The sequence below is a fragment of the Phyllobates terribilis genome, unplaced genomic scaffold, assembly GCF_046119375.1.
Source record: "Phyllobates terribilis strain yellow unplaced genomic scaffold, ASM4611937v1 Scaffold_3__8_contigs__length_932513732, whole genome shotgun sequence".
NCBI lineage: Eukaryota > Metazoa > Chordata > Amphibia > Anura > Dendrobatidae > Phyllobates > Phyllobates terribilis.
The window spans coordinates 69,060,077-69,086,411 of record NW_027362763.1 but is presented as its reverse complement, the minus strand read 5'-3'; the positions used below and the strand labels follow the sequence as shown (position 1 = coordinate 69,086,411).

Genomic DNA, 26,335 nt, shown 5'->3' with positions numbered 1-26,335 from the left:
GTCAGGCCAAAGGGGGAGACCGGTCCCCGAAACTATTGGAGGCAGGAAACGACCCTCAGCTAGAAACAGGAGGCTGTGACATTTTATGTGGTGCAGCCCCTCGCTACACCCGCTAGGAAGGCACCACATAGGGTCAGGGAAACTGGCGCCAAGTTTACCAAGAGGAGGCCCGAGGCAGCCGGACAGAAGGGTTGGTAAGAAAGGCCAGACAAAGGACACACAAAGGGGTCCTGTGAAGCACTCCAAAGTTATCTGGGAGTTGTCTGAGCCCCTCACCTGGTGAGCACAGTACGACGTGGGCAGCCGTTACCTGCAGACGTGGTCTGGATAATAAGAACTGTGAGTAAAGGCCCTGGACTGCATCACTGACTCCGTGTCATTACTGCTGCTGCCCTGCACCATCACCCCCATCCTCCGCATACACTGCCCTGAGGCTATACTCCTCCCGTGGGGAGTTATGCTACGCTCTGCTGCACCCACAACACCAGCCTCAGCGGTCTGCCCTGGAGCGGCGGTTCACTCTGATCGCAATCCACGGTTGGCGTAGTCGGACATTTAAACATCAAAACCACATAAATAGTTCCGCCACTGGTTTGACCGCCCTGAGACACGGAACCGGGTTGCCGCCACGGAGACTACAACCACCAGCATCCACCAAAAAGGGTCCGGCTCCGGGTGTCCCAAGGCCCAGGGGGCGCATCAGAACATTTTCATCACCTTTCACAATCACCAATGGGACAAGGCAGGGATGTTCTCTGTCCCCTCTCTTATACATCCTAGTGACGGAGCACCTGCTCTCATCAATTCGCCATAACCCCAATATTAGGTGGATTGAGGTGGGAGGCACCGAGTACAAGTGCTCTCTATTTGCTGATGATGTCCTAGTATATATCACTCAATCACATATATCCATCCATGCTGTTATGGCTGAAATAGATCACTTTGTTACATGGTCAAATTTTAAAATCAATGCAGCGAAGTCTGAGGCCCTCGATGTCTCCCTCCCCAAATCCATATAGGATTCCATCCAGTCCAACTTTCCCTTTGCCTGGCCCTCACAGGGTATCAAATACTTAGGAATTCCTATTCATAGAGACCTCTCCCATCTATGTTATCTTAATTTTGGGCCCTTTATTGAACAACTCCATACAGACCACGGTTGGCAAGTTAGAACTGTAAGATTCACTACGTGAACCACTGGTGTTTTGTGGAAAAGCACATGTACACTGTGTTCCAAATTATTATGCAAAAAGTGTTTAGGAGTGATAAGGGAAGAATTTGTTTGTTTGTCAGTTAAACTCATTGATGGTGATGTGTGTCAGGGCTCTTTATATCACTGTAAGCAATTGCAGACACCTGTGCTAATTAGTTTGGCAGGTGTGTCCAATGAAAGGCAAGACTACTTAAGAAGGCTGTCTCACATTATTAAGCAGCCTACATTTTCTGCCAAAATGGGAAAGAAAAAGGATGTGTCGGCTGCTGAGAAGCAACAAATTGTGGAGTGTTTAGGTCAAGGCATGACTACAATCAACATTGCGCGATGATCAGGATGAAGTGTCTTGGCAATCAAGAAGTATGTAGCTGATTCACAGTACACACGTGTGCGTGCTGATAAGGGCAAATTGAGGACTCTTTCCTACAGGCAATTACATCAGGTTGAAAGAGCAGCGGCAAAAAAGCCTTGTCATAGCAGCAGACAAGTTTTTGAAGCTGTTTGTGCCTCCAACGTCCCCCGAACAACAAGATGCAGGGTCCTTCAGAGGTTTGCAGCTGTGCATACGCCATCCTGTCGACCTCCTCTATCCACTTCACACAAGCAGAAACGGCTCCAGTGGGCCAAACATTACATGAAGACTGATTTCAAAACTGTTTTGTTCACGGATGAGTGCCGTGCAGCGCTCGATGGTCCAGATAGATGGAGTGGAGGATGGCTGGTTGATGGACACCCCACGCAAACACGGCTACAGCGCCAACAAGGAGGAGGTGGAGTAATGTTTTGGGCTGGAATCATGGGGAGAGAGATTGTCGGCCCCTTTAGGATCCCTGAAGGCGCTAAAGATTAACTCCATAATGTATGTGGATTTTCTCAAACAGCACTTCCTGCCATGGTTCAAGAAGAAGAACCGTGTATTTCACAGCAAGATCATTTTTCTGCATGATAATGCACCATCTCATGCTGCACATAAAACATCTGCATCTCTGGCTGATATGGGCATAAAAGGGGACAAACTTATGGTGTGACCCCCATGCTCCCCTGACCTCTACCCCATTCAGAACCTTTGGAGCATCATTAAAAGGAGTGTCTATGATGGCGGGAGGCAGTTCACATCTAAGCAACAGCTCTGGGAGGGTATTCTGTCCTCATGCAAAACAATTGAAGCAGAAACCATCCAAAACCTGACAAATTCAATGGACGAGAGAGTTCAGAAGCTCCTTTCGAACAATGGGTCCTATGTGAAAATGTAACATCACCTAGAATAAAGTTTTGAGTTGAAAACTGTTTGATTTCAGTTTCTAACAACCTGCTAATGCTTATAATTTCAAAAATGACCATTTTTTTGGTCTTTATTAAAATGAAAAGGTTGATCGAAAAGTTTGGGGGATCTAAGAGTGTGGCAACCCAGTAGTCATAATTACTTCGAATTCTGACAATATGAGGGTCATGCTGCAGGTAGTGCAGCAAGAAGGCACTTATGTGTCTTGCGCATCTCGGAGCCCCAAAATTATTTTCCGGGCTAGATGCAGCTAAAAATTATTATTAATTTTAAATCTGGTGAAGCTTTAGTATAGATGGCCTAATAGGATCAGTGCTGCACACTGCTACAAAGCCCAAATTATTTTCCAGTCAAGATACAGATAAACATGATTAGTAATTTTAAATCTGGTGGAGCTTATTATAGATGGCCTAATAGAATCAGTGCTGCACACTACTACAAAGCCCAAATTATTTTCCAGCCAAGATACAGATAAACATGATTAGTAATTTGAAAGCTTAAAACGGTTGGTAGGGTGATTTTAACCAATCATCAAGCTTTTACTCTCCCCAGGATGACACAGGGGTAGAAAAGTCGTTTCGGATCCATGATTTGTTCATCTTTATGAACGTGAGTCTGTCTACATTATCAGTGGAGAGCCGCGTGCGCTTATCTGTCAGCACACCACCAGCAGCGCTGAACACACGGAACGCTGGCTGCGGGGCATGACAAGATCTCCAAGGCGTAAGTGGCTAGCTCCGGCCATTTATCCAGATTGAAGCCCAAAAAGAGCAAGGGTCCAGTGACACAGTCGTGGCTTCAATGTTTACTTGGAGATACTCCTGTACCATCGTCTCTAGGCGTTGACTATGTGTCAGACTTCTTGTCTCCTGTGGCCTTGCAAAGGATGGGCTAAAAAAGTGGTGAAATGATTCCGCAAAATTGATGTTACCAGCAGATACTGTGGTTCTGTTACGGTTTGAGTGCTGAACACTTGACGGTCCCACGGTTGGCAAGTTGGAACTGTGAGATTCACTACGTGCACCACTGGTATTTTGTGGAAAAGCACATGTAAGATTCTGCAACAGTCTCTGCTGATACTCCTGCATGCGTGCATCCCTTTCTATGGCAGGAATAATTTCTGCAAATTTACTTTTGTACCGGGGATCTAACAGTGTGGCAACCCAGTAGTCAGGATTATTTCTAATTCTCACAATTCGAGGGTCATGTTGCAGGTAGTGCAGCAAGAAGGCACTCATGTGTGTTGCGCATCCAGGAGCACCAAGTCCCTGTTGTGTTGGTGGCGAGGTAACAATCATGCTTCCTTCCTCTGTCCTCTCCCCCCAACCTCGCACAACAGAAATGTGATCAAGGTCTCCCTCATCTGATGAGTCTTCCATCAGTTCGTCCTCCACTTCTTCCTGGGCTCCTGCACCTTCCTCACTAGTTTGGCTGCTACCATGCGCCCTGGTAAAACCATCTCCCCCACCCTCACATGCCTGCCGCCTTGGTGCTGCCGACCGTCTGGACCTTGTTTATGTTAGCCCTTCCGCATACAACTCCTCCTCCTCAACTTCCTCCACCTCCTCTTGTGCCACCACCTGACTCCGAATTCTGTTTAACATGTGCTCCAGCATGTAAATCACCGGAATAGTCATGCTGATAATGGCATCGTCAGTAGAGATGAGCGGTGTTCGATTAGAACTGTTCGCCAATCTCAAATTCGAGCTGTTTTCGGCGGTGTTCGAGTTGTTCGACGAACCCGAACGATTTGCAAAAAATTCAGCTGTTCGAGGTTATGTTCGATAACTGTTCGTGCACCAAAAGCGTGTCCTGCATGTCTGGCGCTATTTAGAGCACCAATCATGCAGGGATTGTCTGCCACTCACTGTAATGCCACAGCCATGGTGGTTGTGGCATTACAGTGATTGCCCAAATCGATGGGAACAGTGCCAACAGTGAAACATGAAAAGCCGGCAATTCAGCAGCGGCATACACCGGTACCCGACAATTTAGAACAGAAAGAATAGAGAATCACACATAGATTAGATAGATAGAAACATGTCAGTCACACATATAAGAAGCACAGTGACAGTGTTGCTTACTGTACTTGTCATTTAGTGTAAAGGATTTATTAAAAAAAATAATAGTGTTTTCATGCACCGTCTCTTTAAAAAAGCCGGCCGGCAATTCAGCATCTGTACCCGACAATTTAGAATAGAAGGAATAGAGAATCACACATAGATTAGATAGATAGAAACATGTCAGCCACATATATACGAAGTACAGTGACAGTGTTGCTTACTGTACTTGTCATTTAGTGTAAAGGATTTATAAAAAAATATAATAGTGTTTTCGTGCACCGTCTCTTTAAAAAAGCCGGCCGGCAATTCAGCAGCGGTACCCGACAATTTATAACAGACAGAATAGAGCTTCACACATAGATTAGATAGATAGAAACATGTCAGTCACATATATATGAAGTACTGTGACAGTGTTGCTTACTGTACTTGTCATTTACTGCAAAGGATTTATTAAAAAAAATAATAGTGTTTTCATGCACCGTCTCTTTAAAAAAGCCGGCCGGCAATTCAGCATCTGTACCCGACAATTTATAACTGACAGAATAGAGCTTCACACATAGATTAGATAGATAGAAACATGTCAGTCACATATATAATAAGTACAGTGACAGTGTTGGTTACTGTACTTGTCATTTAGTATTAAAATAAAGGATTTATTATTAAAAAAAATTGGCGTGGGGTTCCCCGTAATTTTAGTCTCTAGCGGAGGTTAAGCAGACAGCTGGGGCAGATGTTTGAAGCCTGGGAAGGGGGTAATACCCACGGAGCTTCCCAGGCTACTAATATCAGCCCCCAGCTGAATACCTAGCCTTTACTAGCTATTAAAATGGAGGACCCCCCCAAAAAAAATGACGTGGGGGTCCCCCCTAATTTAATAGCTAGCAAAGGCTAGGCAGACAGCTGGGGGCTGATATTAATAGCCCAGGAAGGGAACCATGAATATTGGCCCCCTCCCAGGCTAGAAACACCAGCCGTCAGCCGCCCCAGAAATGGCGCATCCATAGGATGCGCCAATTCTGGCACTTAGCCTCGCTCTTCCACGCTGCACTGGTGCGGTGGCAGGGGGTAATAGGGTTGGGGTTGATGTCAGCTTATAATGCCAGCTGACATCAAGCCCAGGTTAGTAATGGAGAGGCGTCTATAAGACACCCCCATTACTAACCCCATAGTCAAAGTTAAAAGAAAACACAAACACCCAGAATAAAGTCCTTTAATTGAAATAAAGACACATTCCTTTATTGTTCTAAATTAAACCATACTTACCGTCACGCCCATTCCAGCTGAAGCCAACGATCTCCTGCAATAAAAGAAAAATAATAAAGCAACCTCATCCTTACCTTTCCATGGTTCCCACGACAGCTTCAGCTCTGCTACATCGAGATAACAGGCTGGACCGCAGCAGAACGCTGCCATCCAGCCTGTCATCCCGCAGACACTGAGAAGCGCAGGCATGCTTGCACTCTGCAGTGTCTGGCTGTGACGGCATAAAGATGAGACGAGTTCATGTCCAATGAACTCGGCGCACCTCAAGCACGTCACTGACAGCGTGGGAGAATTCTCCTGCACTCAGCACTTCAGCGTGAGAATTCTCCCACGCTGTCAGTGACGTGCATGAGGTCAGCTGAGTTCATTGGACATGAATGAGCTCACCTCATGCACGTCACTGACAGCGTGGGAGAATTCTCACGCTGTAGCGCTGAGTGCAGGAGAATTTTCCCACGCTGTCAGTGACGTGCATGAGGTGAGCTGAGATCATTGGACATGAATGAGCTCACCTCATGCACGTCACTGACAGCGTGGGAAAATTCTCCTGCACTCAGCGCTTCAGCGTGAGAATTTTCCCACGCTGTCAGTGATGTGCATGAGGTGAGCTCATTCATGTCCAATGAACTCAGCTGACCTCATGTACGTCACTGACAGCGTGGGAGAATTTTCACGCTGAAGTGCTGAGTGCAGGAGAATTCTCCCACGCTGTCAGTGACGTGCATGAGGTGCGCCGAGTTCATTGGACATGAGCTTGTCTCATCTTTATGCCGTCACAGCGAGACACTGAGGAGCGCAAGCATGCCTGCGCTTCTGAGTGTCCGCGGGATGACAGGCTGGATGGCAGCGTTCTGCTGCGGTCCAGCCTGTCATCTTGATGTAGCAGAGCTGAAGCTGTCGTGGGAACCATGGAAAGGTAAGGATGAGGTTGCTTTATTATTTTACTTTTATTGCAGAAGACATTGGCTTCAGCTGGAATGGGCGTGACGGTAAGTATGGTTTAATTTAGAACAATAAAGAATTGTGTGTTTATTTCAATTAAAGGACTTTATTCTGGGTGTTGTGTTTTTTTAAATACTTTACTAGAAATTCATGGTGGTCATGTCTAATATTGGCGTGACCCCATGAATTTCGGGCTTAGGGCCAGCTGATAATGCCAAGCTGGCCTTAACCCCTTTATTACCCAGTGAGCCACCGCACCAGGGCCCTGGATGAGTTGGGTACAGCGCCAGAAGATGGCGCTTCTATGAACGCGCCATTTTCTGGGGCGGCTGCGGACTGCAATATGCAGCGGGTGGGGTCCAGAAAGCTTGGGCCTCCCTGCGCTGCAGATTCCAGCCCCCAGCTGCCTAGTTGTACCTGGCTGGGCACAAAAATAGGGCGAAGCCCCACGCATTTTTTTTTTTAATTATTTCATGAAATTCATGGAATAATTAATAAAAAAAGGGCTTCCCTATATTGTTGTGTCCAACCAGGTACAAATAGGCAGCTGGTGGTTGGGGGCAGCCCGTCCCTGCCTGCTGTACCTGGCTGGACACAAATATAGTGCGAAGCCCCACGTCAATTTTTTTTTAATTATTTCATGAAATAATTTTTTTAAAAAAGGGCTTCCCTATATTGTTGTGTCTGGCCAGGTACAAATAGGCAGCTGGTGGTTGGGGGCAGCCCGTTCCTGCCTGCTGTACCTGACTGGACACAAATATAGGGCGAAGCCCCACGTCAATTTTTTTTAAATTATTTCAGGAAATTCATGAAATAATGAAAAAAAAATTGATGTGGGGCTTCGCCCTATATTTGTGTCCAGTCAGGTACAGCAGGCAGGAACGGGCTGCTCCCAACCACCAGCTGCCTATTTGTACCTAGCCGGACACAACAATATAGGGAAGCCCTTTTTTTCTTAATTATTCCATGAATTTCATGAATTTAAAAAAAAAATACGTGGAGCTTCGCCCTATTTTTGTGTCCAGCCAGGTACAACTAGGCAGCTGGGGGCTGGAATCTGCAGCGCAGGGAGGCCCAAGCTTTCTGGGCCCCACCCGCTGCAAATTGCAGTCCGCAGCCGCCCCGGAAAATGGCGCGTTCATAGAAGCGCCATCTTCTGGCGCTGTACCCAACTCATCCAGGGCCCTGGTGCGGTGGCTCACTGGGTAATAAAGGGGTTAAGGCCAGCTTGGCATTATCAGCTGGCCCTAAGCCCGAAATTCATGGGGTCACGCCAATATTAGACATGACCGCCATGAATTTCTAGTAAAGTATTTAAAAAAAACACAACACCCAGAATAAAGTCCTTTAATTGAAATAAACACACAATTCTTTATTGTTCTAAATTAAACCATACTTACCGCCACGCCCATTCCAGCTGAAGCCAATGATCTCCTGCAATAAAAGTAAAATAATAAAGCAACATCATCCTTACCTTTCCATGGCTCCCACGACAGCTTCAGCTCTGCTACATCGAGATGACAGGCTGGACCGCAGCAGAATGCTGCCATCCAGCCTGTCATCCCGCAGACACTGAGAAGCGCAGGCATGCTTGCGCTACTCAGTGTCTGGCTGTGACGGCATCCAGATGAGCCGAGGTCATGTCCAATGAACTCGGCTCACCTCATGCACGTCACTGACAGCGTGGGAAAATTCTCACGCTGAAGCGCTGAGTGCAGGAGAATTTTCCCACGCTGTCAGTGACGTACATGAGGTGAGCCGAGTTCATTGTCGGCTCATCTGGATGCCGTCACAGTCAGACACTGAGGAGCGCAAGCATGCCTGCGCTTCTCAGTGTGTGCGGCATGGCAAGCTGGATGGCAGCGTTCTGCTGCGGTCCAGCCTGTCATCTCGATGTAGCAGAGCTGGAGCTGTCCTGGGAACCATGGAAAGGTAAGGATGAGGTTGCTTTATTATTTTTCTTTTATTGCAGGAGATCGTTGGCTTCAGCTGGAATGGGCGTGATGGTAAGTATGGTTTAATTTAGAACAATAAAGAATTGTGTCTTTATTTCAATTAAAGGACTTTATTCTGGGTGTTTGTGTTTTTTTTTTAACTTTGACTATGGGGTTAGTAATGGGGGTGTCTTATAGACGCCTCTCCATTACTAACCTGGGCTTGATGTCAGCTGGCATTATAAGCTGACATCAACCCCAACCCTATTACCCCCTGCCACCGCACCAGGGCAGCGTGGAAGAGCGAGGCTAAGTGCCAGAATTGGCGCATCCTATGGATGCGCCATTTCTGGGGCGGCTGAGGGCTGGTGTTTCTAGCCTGGGAGGGGGCCAATATTCATGGTTCCCTTCCTGGGCTATTAATATCAGCCCCCAGCTGTCTGCCTAGCCTTTGCTAGCTATTAAATTAGGGGGGACCCCACGTCATTTTTTTGGGGGGGTCCTCCATTTTAATAGCTAGTAAAGGCTAGGTATTCAGCTGGGGGCTGATATTAGTAGCCTGGGAAGCTCCGTGGGTATTACCCCCTTCCCAGGCTTCAAACATCTGCCCCAGCTGTCTGCTTAACCTCCGCTAGAGACTAAAATTACGGGGAACCCCACGCCAATTTTTTTTAATAATAAATCCTTTATTTTAATACTAAATGACAAGTACAGTAACCAACACTGTCACTGTACTTATTATATATGTGACTGACATGTTTCTATCTATCTAATCTATGTGTGAAGCTCAATTCTGTCTGTTATAAATTGTCGGGTACAGATGCTGAATTGCCGGCCGGCTTTTTTAAAGAGACGGTGCATGAAAACACTATTATTTTTTTTAATAAATCCTTTGCAGTAAATGACAAGTACAGTAAGCAACACTGTCACTGTACTTCATATATATGTGACTGACATGTTTCTATCTATCTAATCTATGTGTGAAGCTCTATTCTGTCTGTTATAAATTGTCGGGTACCGCTGCTGAATTGCCGGCGGCTTTTTTAAAGAGACGGTGCATGAAAACACTATTATATTTTTTAATAAATCCTTTACACTAAATGACAAGTACAGTAAGCAACACTGTCACTGTACTTCGTATATATGTGGCTGACATGTTTCTATCTATCTAATCTATGTGTGATTCTCTATTCCTTCTATTCTAAATTGTCGGGTACAGATGCTGAATTGCCAGCCGGCTTTTTTAAAGAGACGGTGCATGAAAACACTATTATTTTTTTTAATAAATTCTTTGCAGTAAATGACAAGTACAGTAAGCAACACTGTCACAGTACTTCATATATATGTGACTGACATGTTTCTATCTATCTAATCTATGTGTGAAGCTCTATTCTGTCTGTTATAAATTGTCGGGTACCGCTGCTGAATTGCCGGCCGGCTTTTTTAAAGAGACGGTGCACGAAAACACTATTATTTTTTTTAATAAATCCTTTACACTAAATGACAAGTACAGTAAGCAACACTGTCACTGTACTTCATATATATGTGACTGACATGTTTCTATCTATCTAATCTATGTGTGATGCTCTATTCCTTCATGTCTAAATTGTCGGGTACCGGTGTATGCCGCTGCTGAATTGCCGGCCGGCTTTTTTAAAGAAAGCGTCTTCTGAGCAGTTTGTCAGCTTTTGGACACCTTTGAAGGTGTTTTCTATGTGTTCCTATGTGTTTTTGTTTGCCTGCCATTGGTTTTAACGGTGTTCGACGGTGTTCTAAGGTGTTCGACGAACAGTTCGACGAACAGTTCCTCGAACATCCCGGTGTTCGACGAACCGAACCGAACCCGAACACTACGGGGGTGGCTCAACACTAATCGTCAGCACTAAACATCTTCGTCGCCATTTCAAAACTGTGCAGAAGGGTGCATAGGTCCCTGATCTGAGACCACTCCTCCAGCGTGATTTGCCCCACCTCTGGATCTCGTTGGCCCAGGCTATACGTCAGAACGTATTGCACCAGGGCTTGTCGGTGCTGCCACAGTCGCTGCAACATGTGCAGAGTTGAATTCCGCCGGGTAGGCACATCGCATTTTATCCGGTGAAGTGGCAGGCCCAACGACTTCTGTAGAGATGTAAGTCGCTGAGCTGCGGGATGCGAACGGCGAAAGTGAGCACACAGCGACCGTGCCCTCTGCAGAAGGCCATCTAGTCTGGGATAGTGGGCTAAAAATTGCTGGACAACCAGGTTCAACACGTGAGCCATACAAGGCACGTGTGTGACATTGCCCCGGCGAAGGGCCGCACCCAGGTTTGCAGCATTGTCGCACACGGCCTTCCCTGGTTTCAGGTCCAGTGGAGACAACCATTCATGAAATTGGTTCTCCAGAGCTGACCACAACTCCTCAGCTGTGTGACTCACATTTCCCAGACATTTCAATGTAAAAACCGCCTGATGACGTTGAGCCCTACTGCCAGCATAGTAAGGAGGTGTGCAGGATCCCTTCTGCGCAGTTAGAAAGCTTGTGGCATGACCAGACAGGCTTTGGGTGCAGGTGGAAGACCGAGAGGAGGTTGAGGAGGCAGAAGCAGTGGAGGAACTTTGACATAAAGAGGATTGACGCACAACTCGTGGGGACGGCAAGACTTGGACAGCAGCCCCTTGTCCTGCTGTCACCATAGTTACCCAGTGCCCAGTCAGCGACATGTAATGCCCCTGTCCATGCCTACTCGTCCAAGTGTCTGTGGTGAAATGCACCCTGTCACACACAGAGTTTCTCAAAGAAGTGGTGATGTTGTGTGCGACATGCTGGTGGAGCGCAGGCACACCTTTCTTTGAGAAGTAGTGCCGACTGGGCATCTGGTACTGGGGCACTGCGACGGACATAAGGTCTCGAAAATCCTCTTTGTCCACCAGGCGGAAAGGCAGCATTTCTGTAGCCAAGAACTTGCAGATGGTGAAATTCAACCTCTTAGCTTTCTCATGGCTAGGAGGAAATGGTCTTTTACTTGTCCACATCTGAGGGACCGAGGGCTGGCTATTGTGCTTAGACGGGGTTGATAAGGGTGTCCCCGGCAAACTGCCGGTCTGTGAGGAAGATGCAGGCGGACATGTTAGGTTGCCTTCATCCAAAGGTGGTGCTATCGATGTCGGACAGCGCTCAACACCAGCTGGTGTTACCACCTCCAAAGAAAATGATGACCTGCCAATCACGCTGGCTGTTGCGGGTAAAGAGGTGGCAGGTCTGCGCCCCAAAACAGGTGTGACTGCTGTCCCCCCAGTCACAGAGGATGAAGAGGCCGCGGATGCACAAGATATGGCAGACGGTGGTTGGCCCGGCCGGCTAGGCCGCATTGTAACACACTGAGCTTCCCACTGCAACTTATGCTTCATGTCCTTGTGCCGGTTCATGCATGAAGTACTCAAACTATGTATTTTTTGGCCTCTACTTAGCTTTTGCTGACAAATGTTACAGATAACACGAGTTGGGTCATCTTTATCGATCTGAAAAAATGCCCAGGCTATGCAAGGCTTAGCACCTATGCGACCTGAAGAGCCACCACGACTTGTGGTGAGAGGCAGAGTTGTGTTTGAGGATGCAGTTGTTGACGTGCTTCCAGTACTACGTCTCTGTCCAGGAAGGCGCAACCTGACCTCGTCGTCACTAGCATCTTCCTCCACCTCCTCTGCTGACCTCATCTCTTGGCTGACTGTGGGTTGACAGTAAGTGGGATCTCCAACCTCATCATCATCACCCTGTGCGTTATCACACCCGTCGTCCTCAGAGCCAACCTGTTCCTGCCCTGACAAAAAACTAAAGTTGTCGCTCCAATCAGGTATTTGAGTCTTATCATCGTCTTCCTCATTGTCTCCACCAACAGGAGTTACAGTTTGGGAATGAGGGTCTACATTATGGTCAGAACCTTCTGCGTCTGGTCCTGGATCCGACTCATAAAGATTCTGGGCATCAGTGCAGATCATTTCCTCGTCTGGATTCACAGAAGCGCTGGAGTCGACCTCTGATTCCCAGGCTATAGTATGAGTAAACAGCTCTACAGACTCAACCATCTGTTGTACCTCATACTCAGACGGGCAGCTGTAGATTTGGGAGCTGTGAGGAAGCAAGTGCGATTGGGTTGACACCTTTGAGGAATGGAGTATTTGTGATGTTGAAGTTGATGTGGAGGAGAGCCCACTTAAAGGAGCACTTGATATCCGTTGAAGCACCTGCTGTTTTTGTGCCTCATCTGGAATTTGTAGCGATTGGCGTGGCCGTAAGAAAGGGATCTTATCACATTGTCCGCTAAAAGAAGTAGACATTTTAGTTTGGCTGGAAGATGGTCTTTCTTCTGCAGATGTTACTGTTGCTTTAACACCTACCCCACGGACACAACCTTTTTTCCCCTTCCCAACACGCCTATTCCCCTTTCCACCAGCAGCAGGCCTTTTTCCACTCATTTTGGTGGTTAACTAATTCACAACTCTGGAGTTGTTTGCACAAAAAAACAATGGATGGGAACCGAGCAGAGCTGAGTGGCCAAACTGTGGTATTAGGTCAAAACTATTGGCTGGGTTAGATGCAGAAAAAAATTATATTCAATTTGCAACCTGATGGAGGTCAGTATAGATGGACTAATAGAGAAAGTCCCACACACTGCTAGAAGGCCAAATATTTTTTCAGAGGTAGATGCAGAAAAAAATATATTCAGTTTGCAACCTGATGGAGGTCTGTATAGATGGATTAATAGAAGAAGTCCCACACACAGCTAGAAGCCCAATATTTTTTCAGAGGTAGATGCAGAAAAAAATATATTCAGTTTGCAACCTGATGGAGGTTAGTATAGATGGACTAATACAACAAGTCCCACACACAGCTAGAAGCCCAATATTTTTTCAGAGGTAGATGCAGAAAAAAATATATTCAGTTTGCAACCTGATGGAGGTCTGTATAGATGGATTAATAGAACAAGTCCCACACACAGCTAGAAGCCCAATATTTTTTCAGAGGTAGATGCAGAAAAAAATATATTCAGTTTGCAACCTGATGGAGGTCTGTATAGATGGATTAATAGAACAAGTCCCACACACAGCTAGAAGCCCAATATTTTTTCAGAGGTAGATGCAGAAAAAAATATATTCAGTTTGCAACCTGATGGAGGTCAGTATAGATGGACTAATACAACAAGTCCCACACACAGCTAGAAGCCCAATATTTTTTCAGAGGTAGATGCAGAAAAAAATATATTCAGTTTGCAACCTGATGGAGGTCTGTATAGATGGACTAATACAACAAGTCCCACACACAGCTAGAAGCCCAATATTTTTTCAGAGGTAGATGCAGAAAAAAATATATTCAGTTTGCAACCTGATGGAGGTCAGTATAGATGGACTAATACAACAAGTCCCACACACAGCTAGAAGCCCAATATTTTTTCAGAGGTAGATGCAGAAAAAAATATATTCAGTTTGCAACCTGATGGAGGTCTGTATAGATGGATTAATAGAACAAGTCCCACACACAGCTAGAAGCCCAATATTTTTTCAGAGGTAGATGAGAAAAAAATATATTCAGTTTGCAACCTGATGGAGGTCTGTATAGATGGATTAATAGAACAAGTCCCACACACAGCTAGAAGCCCAATATTTTTTCAGAGGTAGATGCAGAAAAAATATATTCAGTTTGCAACCTGATGGAGGTCAGTATAGATGGACTAATACAAGTCCCACACACAGCTAGAAGCCCAATATTTTTTCAGAGGTAGATGCAGAAAAAAATATATTCAGTTTGCAACCTGATGGAGGTCTGTATAGATGGACTATTACAACAAGTCCCACACACAGCTAGAAGCCCAATATTTTTTCAGAGGTAGATGCAGAAAAAAATATATTCAGTTTGCAACCTGATGGAGGTCAGTATAGATGGACTAATACAACAAGTCCCACACACAGCTAGAAGCCCAATATTTTTTCAGAGGTAGATGCAGAAAAAAATATATTCAGTTTGCAACCTGATGGAGGTGTGTATAGATGGATTAATAGAACAAGTCCCACACACAGCTAGAAGCCCAATATTTTTTCAGAGGTAGATGAAGAAAAAAATATATGCAGTTTGCAACCTGATGGAGGTCAGTATAGATGGACTAATACAACAAGTCCCACACACAGCTAGAAGCCCAATATTTTTTCAGAGCTAGATACAGAAAAAAATTATATTCAATTTGCAACCTGATGGAGGTCAGTATAGATGGACTAATAGAATGATGCTATGCCCAAAAGATTTTACTTCACTTGGTGCAGTAAAAAAATTGGTATTCTATACACAGGTGGTATATCTTGCAACACAGATAGGCTACTCCACTGAATAACACACTCTGCAATAGGCCAAAAAGGATTAGCTTTGCTAGATTCAGCCAAATGCTGTGAAAAAAACTTGCACAGCACTGGCACAGACCTGCCTGGCAAAAACTGATAGGAACTGATGTAACCTAGTCCTGAAAAGGACTCCAATTACAATTAGTCTTTACTCCCACAATCTATCTATTTAAGAGCACAGACCTGCCTGATAAAAGTCGTAGGAAATGCTGTAACCTAGTCCTTAAAAGGACTGCAATCACAACTATTCCCTACTCCCAAGCTATCTGTAGATTTGTGTGAAAATTGGCTTGAAATTAACAAGGTATAGCGCACACAGCAACAGCGGTGCCGTCTAACACGCAGCTGCAGCAGTGAGAAAATGGTGGCGACGGGGAAAATGGCTTGGTCTTATAGGGCAAGGACATGTGACATACACTGTCAATGACACATGCCCTTGCTTGTGTGAAAAAAAGCACTTCGCTCCGTGTGTGCGCTGCTGATAGGCTGACAGATTGCACCTCCCCACTGTAAATGTGGGAAAGAGAAAAAAAAAATGGAGATCTTCATTGTTCCTGCAGAGATCCATCCCCTGCCCCTCCCCCCACCCCGCTGTACACTCAAACTGCGTATTAACATTAATTTTCATCATTACTGAGAAAAAATCCAGTTATGATTTTGGTGCACGAACAGTTATCGAACATAACCTCGAACAGCCGAATTTTTCTCAAATCGTTCGTGTTCGCCGAACGGCTCGAACACCGCCCAAAACAGCTCGAATTTGAGATTGGCGAACAGTTCAAGTAGAACAACGCTCATCTCTACTGTCCACTTCAGGAATAAGAAATATAAAGTTCTTCTTGTAGCATGGGTCTAGAAGTGTCACCAACCAGTAATGACTGGCACCCAAAATTTGGGGTCATGGCAAAGACAGCGTATCATAAACTCAGCCATGCGTGCCAGACTGCTAACAGACAAGACTTCCGTGTCCTCACCAAGAGGACGAGTGACCATGCTCTTCTCCTCCTCTCTGTGCTCAGGCCATCCACGCTGAACAGACAGTATGACAGTTGTGGAGGTAGTACCGACTATAGGGCATGAAACTAGCTCCTGTTCTTCCTCCTCCTCTTCCTCATTGTCACCCAATCCACATTGGGATGAGATGAGGCTGGGTTGTGTGTAATCACCCTGTATGGTTCCTTGCTCTATGTCATCGTGGTCAGCCTGCAATGCATCCTCTTTGATTGTGAGCAGAGAGCATTTCAGAAGACAGAAGCGGGATAGTGATGCTAATTATGGCCTCATCACCGCTCATCATATTGGTGGAGCCATCAAAGTTTTGGAGGATGGTACATATGTCTGACATCCATGTCCACTCTTGAGGTCTTATGTGTGGAGTCTGAACTGAATACCGACAGCCTTGTTGATGCTGGTACTCAACAACTGCCCTCTTCTGCTCAAAAATCCTTCTCAACATCTAAAGTGTAGATTTCCAATGCTTGGGGACATCACACACCAGTCAGTGAGCTGGAAGCAGAAAACGCTGCTGAAACACGGCAAGGGTGGCGGAAGCTGTAGGTGACTTTCTAAAATGGGCACACAGGCGGCATACTTTAACAAGCAGATCCGGCAGCAACGAGTAGGATTTGAGAAACCACTGAACTGCGACGTCAAGCACATTGGCCAGGTAAGGTACGTGTGTGAGCTTGCCTCGCCTCAGAACCACCACCAGGTTCCGGCCATTGTCACACACGACCATGCCTGGCTGTAAGTTCAGTGGTTTGAGCCACAGATCTGCCTGCACTTTCAGAGCTGGCCACAACTCTTCAGCATTGTGCGGTTTGTCACCTAAGCATATTAGCTTCAGCACAGCCTGTTGCCGCTTGGCCGAGGCAGTGCTGCAGTGCTTCCAGCTTGTGACTGATGTGGTCATTTCAGAGATGGAGGTTTAAGAGGAGGAGGATGAGGTGCAGGAGCTGTAGACTGTGGAGGTAACCCTGATTGACCTAGGGCCCGCAATCCTTGGCAACGGGAGGATGTGTTCCGTCCCAAGGTCCGACATGGTCCCAGCTTCCACTATGTTAACCAAGTGTGCCTTCAGCGAGATGCACCTTTCCTGCCCACAATCACTTGTCCATGTGTCCGTAGTTAGGTGGACTTTCCCAGTAATTGCGTTGTTGAGGGCATAGCTCATGTTTTGGGACACGTGCTTGTGCAAAGCGGGGACGGCACACCGGGAGAATTAGTGGTGGTTGGGAACCGAGTACCGAGGGACGGCCGCCGCCATCAGGTTGCGGAATGCTTCCATCTTCTCGAGCCTAAAAGGCAACATTTCGAGCGCAAGCAGTCGCAAAATGTGGGAATTTAGTAGTGTGGCCTGTGGAGCGTTGGCTGCGTATTTGCACTTGCGTTCCAAGGACTGGGGTATGGACCACTGAATGCTGCACTGGGACAAGGACGTGCTTGCTGATGGTGCTAGTTGATAGTGTGCAACGACAGGTGCAGGGCAGGAGGCATCTTCGTATGCGCTATGGACAGGGGATTGGCTTTCATGCACAACAGCGGAAGAAGCAGTGATGTCACCTGCAGACACTGTTCCTGGACCCTGGGGTTTGGCCCACAAAGTCGGGTGCTTTGTTGCCCTGTGCCTGATCATGCTAGTGGTGGCCAGGCTGGTCGTTTTGCTACCCCTGCTGATGTTGGCCTGGTAGGTGGTGCAAATGGCCTTTCTGGGGTCATAGGCAGAGTCTTTAAGAAACAACAAGACTCAAGAAGACCTAACAGTTGTACTTGGCAACTTACACCGTGTTGGTGTTTCGGGGAACGGTTGCCCACATTCTGTCTGAGGCCACCACACTGCTTCTTCCTGCCTGTTGGCGTGCTCTGTCCCCCTCCCCCTGTTTGCTGCTGTCCTCGCTCTGCATGTCCTTCTGCCAGGTTGGGTCTGTTACTACTGTACATCATCCACCACCTCGTCTTCCACTACCGCTCTCTGGTCCTTCTCCTGACTTTCTGGCAAATGTGTCTCATCATCATCCTCCTCTTGTGACACTCTCCCACTGTCGCCTTCGTATGACCGTGGCTGCTCAAATATTTGGGCATCGCTACACGCGATCTCCTCTTGCCCCACTTCAAGTGGACCAGGCAAGAAGCCCAAATCTATAAATGGAAAATTGAACAGCTCTTCGGAGTGTCCAAGTGTGGGATCAGTTGTCTCTGTGCACTCAGCATGGTGGGAGGAAGGAGGTTCAGGGTGAGGAATATGTGGTCCAGACTTACAGCTACTGAGTCTTGACCGTGTGGAAGACAGGGTGGTGGTGGTGGTGGTGGCTAAGTGACTGGAAGCAATATCTGCTACAAAACCAATAATCTTTTTACAGTGCTCTGTGTTCAATAGTGGTGTTCTGCGGTCCCCTCTTAATTGGGACAGGAAGGTCGAGCGAGAAGATGTGGGTGGCACAATTTCAGCTTGCCCACGGCCTCGGCCTCTGCATGCACCATTACCATCACCACAACATCCAGTTCGCCGTCCCTTGCCACGTGCCTTGCGCATTTTAAATGGAGGACAATATCTTCTACGCTCACTACAAATGGCTGAATTTGGAGTGAACTTATATGTTATCTGTATTATGTTAGCCACAGTTTTAAATAGCTGGCCTTTAGGTAACTATTTTTAACAGCAAACTGGTGTCAATAGCTTCACTGACACACTGAAACACAACTTCAATGGAGGCCAGAAATGGCAATATTTTCAGCAATTATATGTGATCTGTGTGACGGACAAACCACAGTTTTAAATAGCTGGATTTTTAGCGCTGTAATATGGAAAGTACCTGGCTGTATTCTGCTGTGCCAACAAGCAAATGTCACAGAAAAACTGTGTTTTCTGATTTGATTTTTAGCAAATAATCAGGATTAACATCAAAAATATATACCTGACCCCTGATACCTGGGGCTATTTTTACATACAGTACAGACCAAAAGTTTGGACACACCTTCAAAGATTTAAAGATTTTTCTGTATTTTCATGACTATGAAAACTGTACATGCACACTGAAGGCATCAAAACTATGAATTAACACATGTGGAAATATATACTTAACAAAAAAGTGTGAAACAACTGAAAATATGTCTTATATTCTAGGCTCTTCAAAGTAGCCACCTTTTGCTTTGATGACTGCTTTGCACACCCTTGGCATTCTCTTGATGAGCTTCAAGAGGTAGTCACCGGAAATGGTCTTCCAACAATCTTGAAGGAGTTCCCAGAGATGCTTAGCACTTGTTGCCCCTTTTGCCTTCACTCTGCGGTCCAGCTCACCCCAAACCATCTCGATTGGGTTCAGGTCTGGTGACTGTGGAGGCCAGGTCATCTGGCGTAGCACCCCATCACTCTTCTTCTTCGTCAAATAGCCCTTACACAGCCTGGAGGTGTGTTTGGGGTCATTGTCCTGTTGAAAAATAAATGATGGTCCAACTAAACGCAAACCGGATGGAATAGCATGCCGCTGCAAGATGCTGTGGTAGCCATGCTGGTTCAGTATCCCTTCAATTTTGAATAAATCCCCAACAGTGTCACCAGCAAAGCTCCCCCACACCATCACACCTCCTCCTCCATGCTTCACGGTGGGAACCAGGCATGTAGAGTCCATCCGTTCACCTTTTCTGCGTCGCACAAAGACACGGTGGTTGGAACCTAAGATCTCAAATTTGGACTCATCAGACCAAAGCACAGATTTCCACTGGTCTAATGTCCATTCCTTGTGTTCTTTAGCCCAAACAAGTCTCTTCTGCTTGTTGCATGTCCTTAGCAGTGGTTTCCTAGCAGCTATTTTACCATGAAGGCCTGCTGCACAAAGTCTCCTCTTAACAGTTGTTGTAGAGATGTGTCTGCTGCTAGAACTCTGTGTGGCATTGACCTGGTCTCTATTCTGAGCTGCTGTTAACCTGCGATTTCTGAGGCTGGTGACTCGGATAAACTTATCCTCAGAAGCAGAGGTGACTCTGGGTCTTCCTTTCCTGGGGCGGTCCTCATGTGAGCCAGTTTCTTTGTAGACCTTGATGGTTTTTGCAACTGCACTTGGGGACACTTTCAAAGTTTGCCTAATTTTTCAGACTGACTGACCTTCATTTCTTAAAGTAATGATGGCCACTCGTTTTTCTTTACTTAGCTGCTTTTTTCTTTCCATAATACAAATTCTAACAGTCTATTCAGTAGGACTATCAATTGTGTATCCACCTGACTTCTGCACAACACAACTGATGGTCCCAACCCCATTTATAAGGCAAGAAATCCCACTTATTAAACCTGACAGGGCACACCTGTGAAATGAAAACCATTTCCGGTGACTACCTCTTGAAGCTCATAAAGAGAATGCCAAGAGTGTGCAAAGCAGTCATCAAAGCAAAAGGTGGCTACTATGAAGAACCTAGAATATAAGACATATTTTCAAATGCTTCATACTTTTTTGTTAAGTATATAATTCCACATGTGTTAATTCATAGTTTTGATGCCTTCAGTGTGAATGTACAATTTTCAAAGTCATGAAAATCCAGAAAAATCTTTAAATTGGAAGGTGTGTCCAAACTTTTGGTCTGTACTGTATATCTGTAAAAGCAGCACACAGAACTGGATTGGACCCTCTTGCTATGTGCACTGCAGTCAGCTATATACCCTGCCTGCCTGCATAGCACTGATATCTCTGAAGCTGGATTAGTCCTCAGAAGGACTGTAAGTTGAGATGGATTTGTGTCTTTATAGTCTGGTATACCTACACTAACTAGAAAAAGCAAATATCTCCCTAGCTCAGCAGCACCTTTCCCTACACTGTCTGATTCCGGAGTGACTGTGATGAGCACAGCGGCACCAGGTTTGATACAGACCTGATGACGCTGAGCGGCCAGCCAATCACTGTAATGCCACAACCAATATGGCTGCGACATTACAGTGTGTGGCAGACAATCCCTGCATGTTGATTGGCGCTCTAAAGAGCACCAAGCATGCAGGGAGGGGACCCGAGTTCCCGCCGAATCACTCCAGCAGTGAGATGCTCGAGCGAGCACCGAGCAGTAGCGAGCATGCTCGCTCATCACTAATAAAGATGATTTACGCTTCTCTGCCTGGTTCCCGTCTTTTGATCTTCTTCTTTCACCTTAACTCACTACATTTCCGGCCTCTGTACTGTAGGCCAGGAATTCCAGCAGCAAACAGGCTTTAGGGGTCTTTGCTCATGGTAAGAATTGTGACACCTTGACGTCATGATGTGCTCTGTGGTCTTTAAATGCTCAATGACTGGGCCAGAGGTCCTGGTTTACAGAGTAGCGGATGGTTATGTTCAGTACAATGCCAGGAAGAAGAACACAAGACAGCTGGCAGTGAGCAGCGAGCAGCAGGGTGGAAGGAGAGTAAGCAATTAGATGAGTGTTATTTTTGGTTAAACGTTGACCATACCTCTTGTTGCTTAGCCAAGAAGGCATCGATGAGGTTCCTCTGGTCATTTACATCTAGCTCTTTCTTCTGTTTGGTAAATGCTCTTGTTATGAAGTTGTCAAACTCTTCAGAATTTTCCAGAAATTTTTTGTGACCTCCGGGCAGCAATTTTGCAAGAAATGGAAAACAATTATACAGCTACAGCATACATGCAATTAAAAAAGGAAAAAATATATATTTACATATTGAACTTGAAGAATGATAACATTTGCTTTAAGTCCATATGCACATGTTAAAAATATAATTTTGTTTCAATAAAAATGTTATATTTATTATATAGACAAAAGGACAAAAAAGAAAAACAGACCAATCGGTTGATAGATTGAGGTCATATGAAAGACCAATATATAAATCACTTACAATGACTCAGGAACTGCTTAGAAGTTTCACATTTTCATTGACTAAGCTCAAAAGCCTCAGTATGGTGGGATCCTCATAGTCAAATCTTTTACTCAGCAGGATGGACACAATTATATTGGCTACAGCAGCATAAATACTGGTCACGTTATCAAAGGGTTTGCCTAAAAGAAAGCAAACAATTGTTTTCATAACATTTTAGATGTTATTAATATTTCTTTGACAAACTATTGATTTATTCACTACAAGATGTTGATGTCCAGAATGTATTTATCAGGGTGAGGAATTGTCAAGAAAAGGATGAATTAATTTATGACCTTCATGGGACTTTATCTTCTGAATTAAGTATTCCGATTCCTCAGTGATCTTGTCTTCTATGGTTCTTCTCCCCATTCCATAATCTCGTAGGGTTGAGAGCGTAAATCTTCTCATCACTTTCCAGCTTTCTCCAGTGGCAAAGATAATACCTGAGTGGAGTGAATACACAGTATGTGATGGGTGTTGTCTACACATTGGCTTGACCAAAGCAAATCTCATTTACTTATGGGACCCCAGAAACTCAAGAAGCCAACTGGATGAAATTATGTCATGAAATTTGATTTGTATCAAATTGATATCACGCAAAGTAAAAGTGGATACAAAGGTCCGTTTGCACTGAACTCTCCAGCACCACAAAAAACGAAAAAGCTAAGCCCTCATTTTTACTGTGAATTTTAAAAACATGATGTAATGGTACAAAAAAAAGTTAAAAAGATAAGGATCCATAAGCTGATGCTATTAAGGTTAACAACCCATAATCATAGCTGTAAACTGTAGTCAACAGCTATGAATAAGGGTTGTTAAACCGAAACACTTAACCTCTTAGATCCTTATCTTTTTTACTTTTTTGTACCTTTACATTGTGTTTTTAAATTTCACAATTAAATTTATGTTTTAATTTTCTGTTTTTCTGGTGCTGGAGTTAAGTGCTAACTGATCTCTGTATCCATTTTGACCTGGAAGCCAGTCCAGTGTGCTTCTTACATTCCCTGAACCACATAAAAACTAAAGACTGTCCTTTCTAGTGCTTGTTATGTAGAATTCCTATGGATCTCCTTTTTGCCACTGAAACTATCAAAGGGTAAGCTGAATATAGCACATATTAAAGATACGTAGCTGAATCAAAACATATATATAGTTGAAACCAGAAGTTTACATGCACTATATAAAAAGACACATATGTATGTTTTTCTCAATATCTGACATGAAATCAGAATAAACCTTTCCTGTTTTAGGTCAATTAGGATTACCAGAAATGTAAATATTTGCCAAATGCCAGAATATTGAGAGAGAGAGAATGTTTTAAGGCATTTTTATTACTTACTACAAAGTCAAAAGTTTACATACACTAATCATTTTTTCTTTAAACAATTCTTTACTGCCCATGTGATGATGTCATGTGTTTGGAAGCTTCTGATAGGTTTTGGCAACATCTGAGTTAATTAGAGACACACCTGTGGATGTATTTTAATGCACACCTGAATCACACTGCTTCTTTGTGGCAAAGTCTAAAGAAATCAGCCAAAATATAAGGAAGAGAATTGTGGACTTCCACAAGTCTGGCTCATCCTTGGGTACAATTTCAAGATACCTGAAGGTGCCTAGTTCATCTCTACAAACAATTATATGCAAGTAAAAACAAGATGGGAATGTCCAGCCATCATACTGCTCAGGAAGGAGACGGGATCTGTGTTCCTGAGATGAACGTGCTTTGGTCCGACATGTGCATATCAACGCAAGGACAAGAGTTGGTAAGATTGTGTCAATATCCACAGTGAAACGAGCACTGTATCAACATGGGCTGAAAGGCCACTCTGCCAAGAAGAAGCCATATCTCCAAAAGAAACATAAAAAATCCACATTAATTTTTGCAAATGCACACAGGAAAACAGACCTTAATTTTTGGATACATGTCCTGTGGTCTGATGAAACTAAAATTTAACTTTGGGGGCATAATGACCATCGTTACATTTGGAGGAAAAAGGGAGAAGCTTGGAAGCCTAAAAACACCATCCCAACTGTGAAACATGGGGGTGGCAGCATCCTGCTGTGGGGTTGTTTTGCTGCAAGAGGGACTGGTAAAAATCACAAAATAGTTGGCATCATGAGAAATGAAGATTTTGTGATAATATTGAAGTAACATCTCAAGACATCAGCCAGGAAGTTAAAGCTTGGGTGGAAATGGGTCTTCCAAATGGACAATGACCCAAAGCATACTTACAAAATGGTAACAAAGTGGCTTAAGGATAATAAAGTCAATGTTTTGAAGTGGCCATCACAAATCCCTGCTCACAATGCTATTGAAAATTTATGGGCAAAGCTGAAAAGGCAGATGCGAGCAAGGCGACCTACAAACCTGGATCAGTTACACCAGTTTTGTCAGGAGGAATGGGCCCAAATCCCGACCATCTATTGTGAGATTCTTGTGGAAGGATATCCCAAACGTTTGACCCAAGTCATTCAGTTTAAGGGCAATGGTACCTAATACTTATGAAATGTATGGAAACTTTTGACTTTACAGTAAGTAATAAAAATGCCTTAAAACATTCTCTCTCTCTCTCTCTCTCATTATTCTGGCATTTGGCAAATATTAAAAATGATGGTAATCCTAATTGACCTAAAACGGGAAAGGTTTATTCTGATTTCATGGCAGATATTGAGAAAAACATGCAGATGTGTCTTTTTATATACTGTATGTAAACTTCTGGTTGTAACGCTATGACATGATGACATAGAGGAAGCCTAGTGAGCGTCGGGGGCAGCAAAGATACCAGGTTTTAGAGGAATAGATCGCACCAGACTGAAGAAAAACACACCTAATGCAAAAAGTAATATTGGACAGAAGATGACCATACTGAAGAAGAAGTTACACCGAACTGAATGGACTGAAAAAGACAACCGGACAGGATCTATGCTGCACAAGAAGACAAGAAAGGGCTGCAAGAGAGCCACAAAAAATTCAGATTTGGACGAGCCCCAATTTTTTGCATCATTCAATGCAAAATTCACCTTGAACTAATTCTTTATTTCTAATATGATGGTATTATTTGGGAATTCACTTGCAGTATTATTTAAAATGTTGTTTGGATACTCTTTACTATGTGGTGGTAATTTGTGAGCTGTATACAAAAGAATTATCTTGCTTCTCTATAGTGACAATGCTAAGGCTAAAGTAATGACAGTAACTTTTTGATATTATCAAGGGGTTTTGCCTGCTTTCTTATTAAATGGGTTTGAGTAGCGTCTCAGATTTCCAGAAATCCTGGTTTATTGATCAGGCATAGAAAAGTGTAAAAAACTCATTTGTAATAAAGAAAGCCTAAGGCTGCGTTCACACATTGCGTATTTTCTCGCGCTTTTTTGCGCACTCTTTTTCAAAATACGTAATGTGCCTTGTGTCTGCCAGCAAAGTGAATGGGAAATTCACTTTGACTTTCAGACACTGTGTGATTTTATGCAGCGCGAATGCGCAGCTGCGTAAAGAATTGACATGTCAATTCTTTACGCACCGCGGGCTGCGCTTTCTCCGATATTGTGCCCATTATAAGCGATGGAATTACGCAGCGGTGTTCACACACTGCGTAATTCCAGCGCTTTTTTATGGAGGCGCAGGAGAAACTATGGATACTCACCTATCCGATGGATGGGAGAGGCGTCCGCTCCGGTCCCGCCGCTTCCAGCATCTGCCAGAGAACCGTTCAGCTGACTGTAACTTACCAGCTGATTTGCAAGCCGGTCAGCTGACAGTCAGCTGATCGCTTCACGGCAGATGCTGGAAGCCGCGGGACCGGACCGGACGCCTCTCCCATCCATCGGATAAGTGAGCATCCATAGTTTTTCTTCTTTTAAAGCAGTATATGTACTGCAGCCAGAAGCTGTCTGTACATACACTGCTAGGGGGACACTCACACACACGACACATAGACACAGACAGTACACACACGACACACAGACACATACATTACATTACATACAGGTGTCCATGCTCATCACACTTCATTTCTCCTGCACCTCCGTAGTGTGTGAATGGAGGTGCTTTTTTTACCTGCGTAAAAAAACGCAGGTAAAAAAAGCAGGAAAATACGTGCGCATAAAAAATGCAGGAAAATACGCAATGTGTGAATGCAGCCTAAAATAGTTTTGGCAACTTTTTTTATTAGTTGAGTTTCACAATGGCCCTTTATGTTCTAAATTGAATCCAACATTTAGAGGTGTAGCTATGAGAATTGTTAATGGATTCAAAACCCTTGGTGCCTCAGTGACCCAGAGATCTCTGTGCCACATTAGAAATGACACATATAAGGTAGGAGGCCATGTTACAGATTTTGCAGTAAAACCGAGAAATTTAATGCTACATTTCTCGTAAAGTCAAGATCACTTTATCAATAATATCCCATTTACGAATCC

General features: G+C 44.7%; 1 pseudogene; it reads right to left on the bottom strand.

Moving 5' to 3' along the window:
- LOC141258833 (cytochrome P450 2K4-like) overlaps positions 1-26,335 on the bottom strand; it is a 46,617-nt pseudogene that overhangs the window by 12,263 nt on the left and 8,019 nt on the right.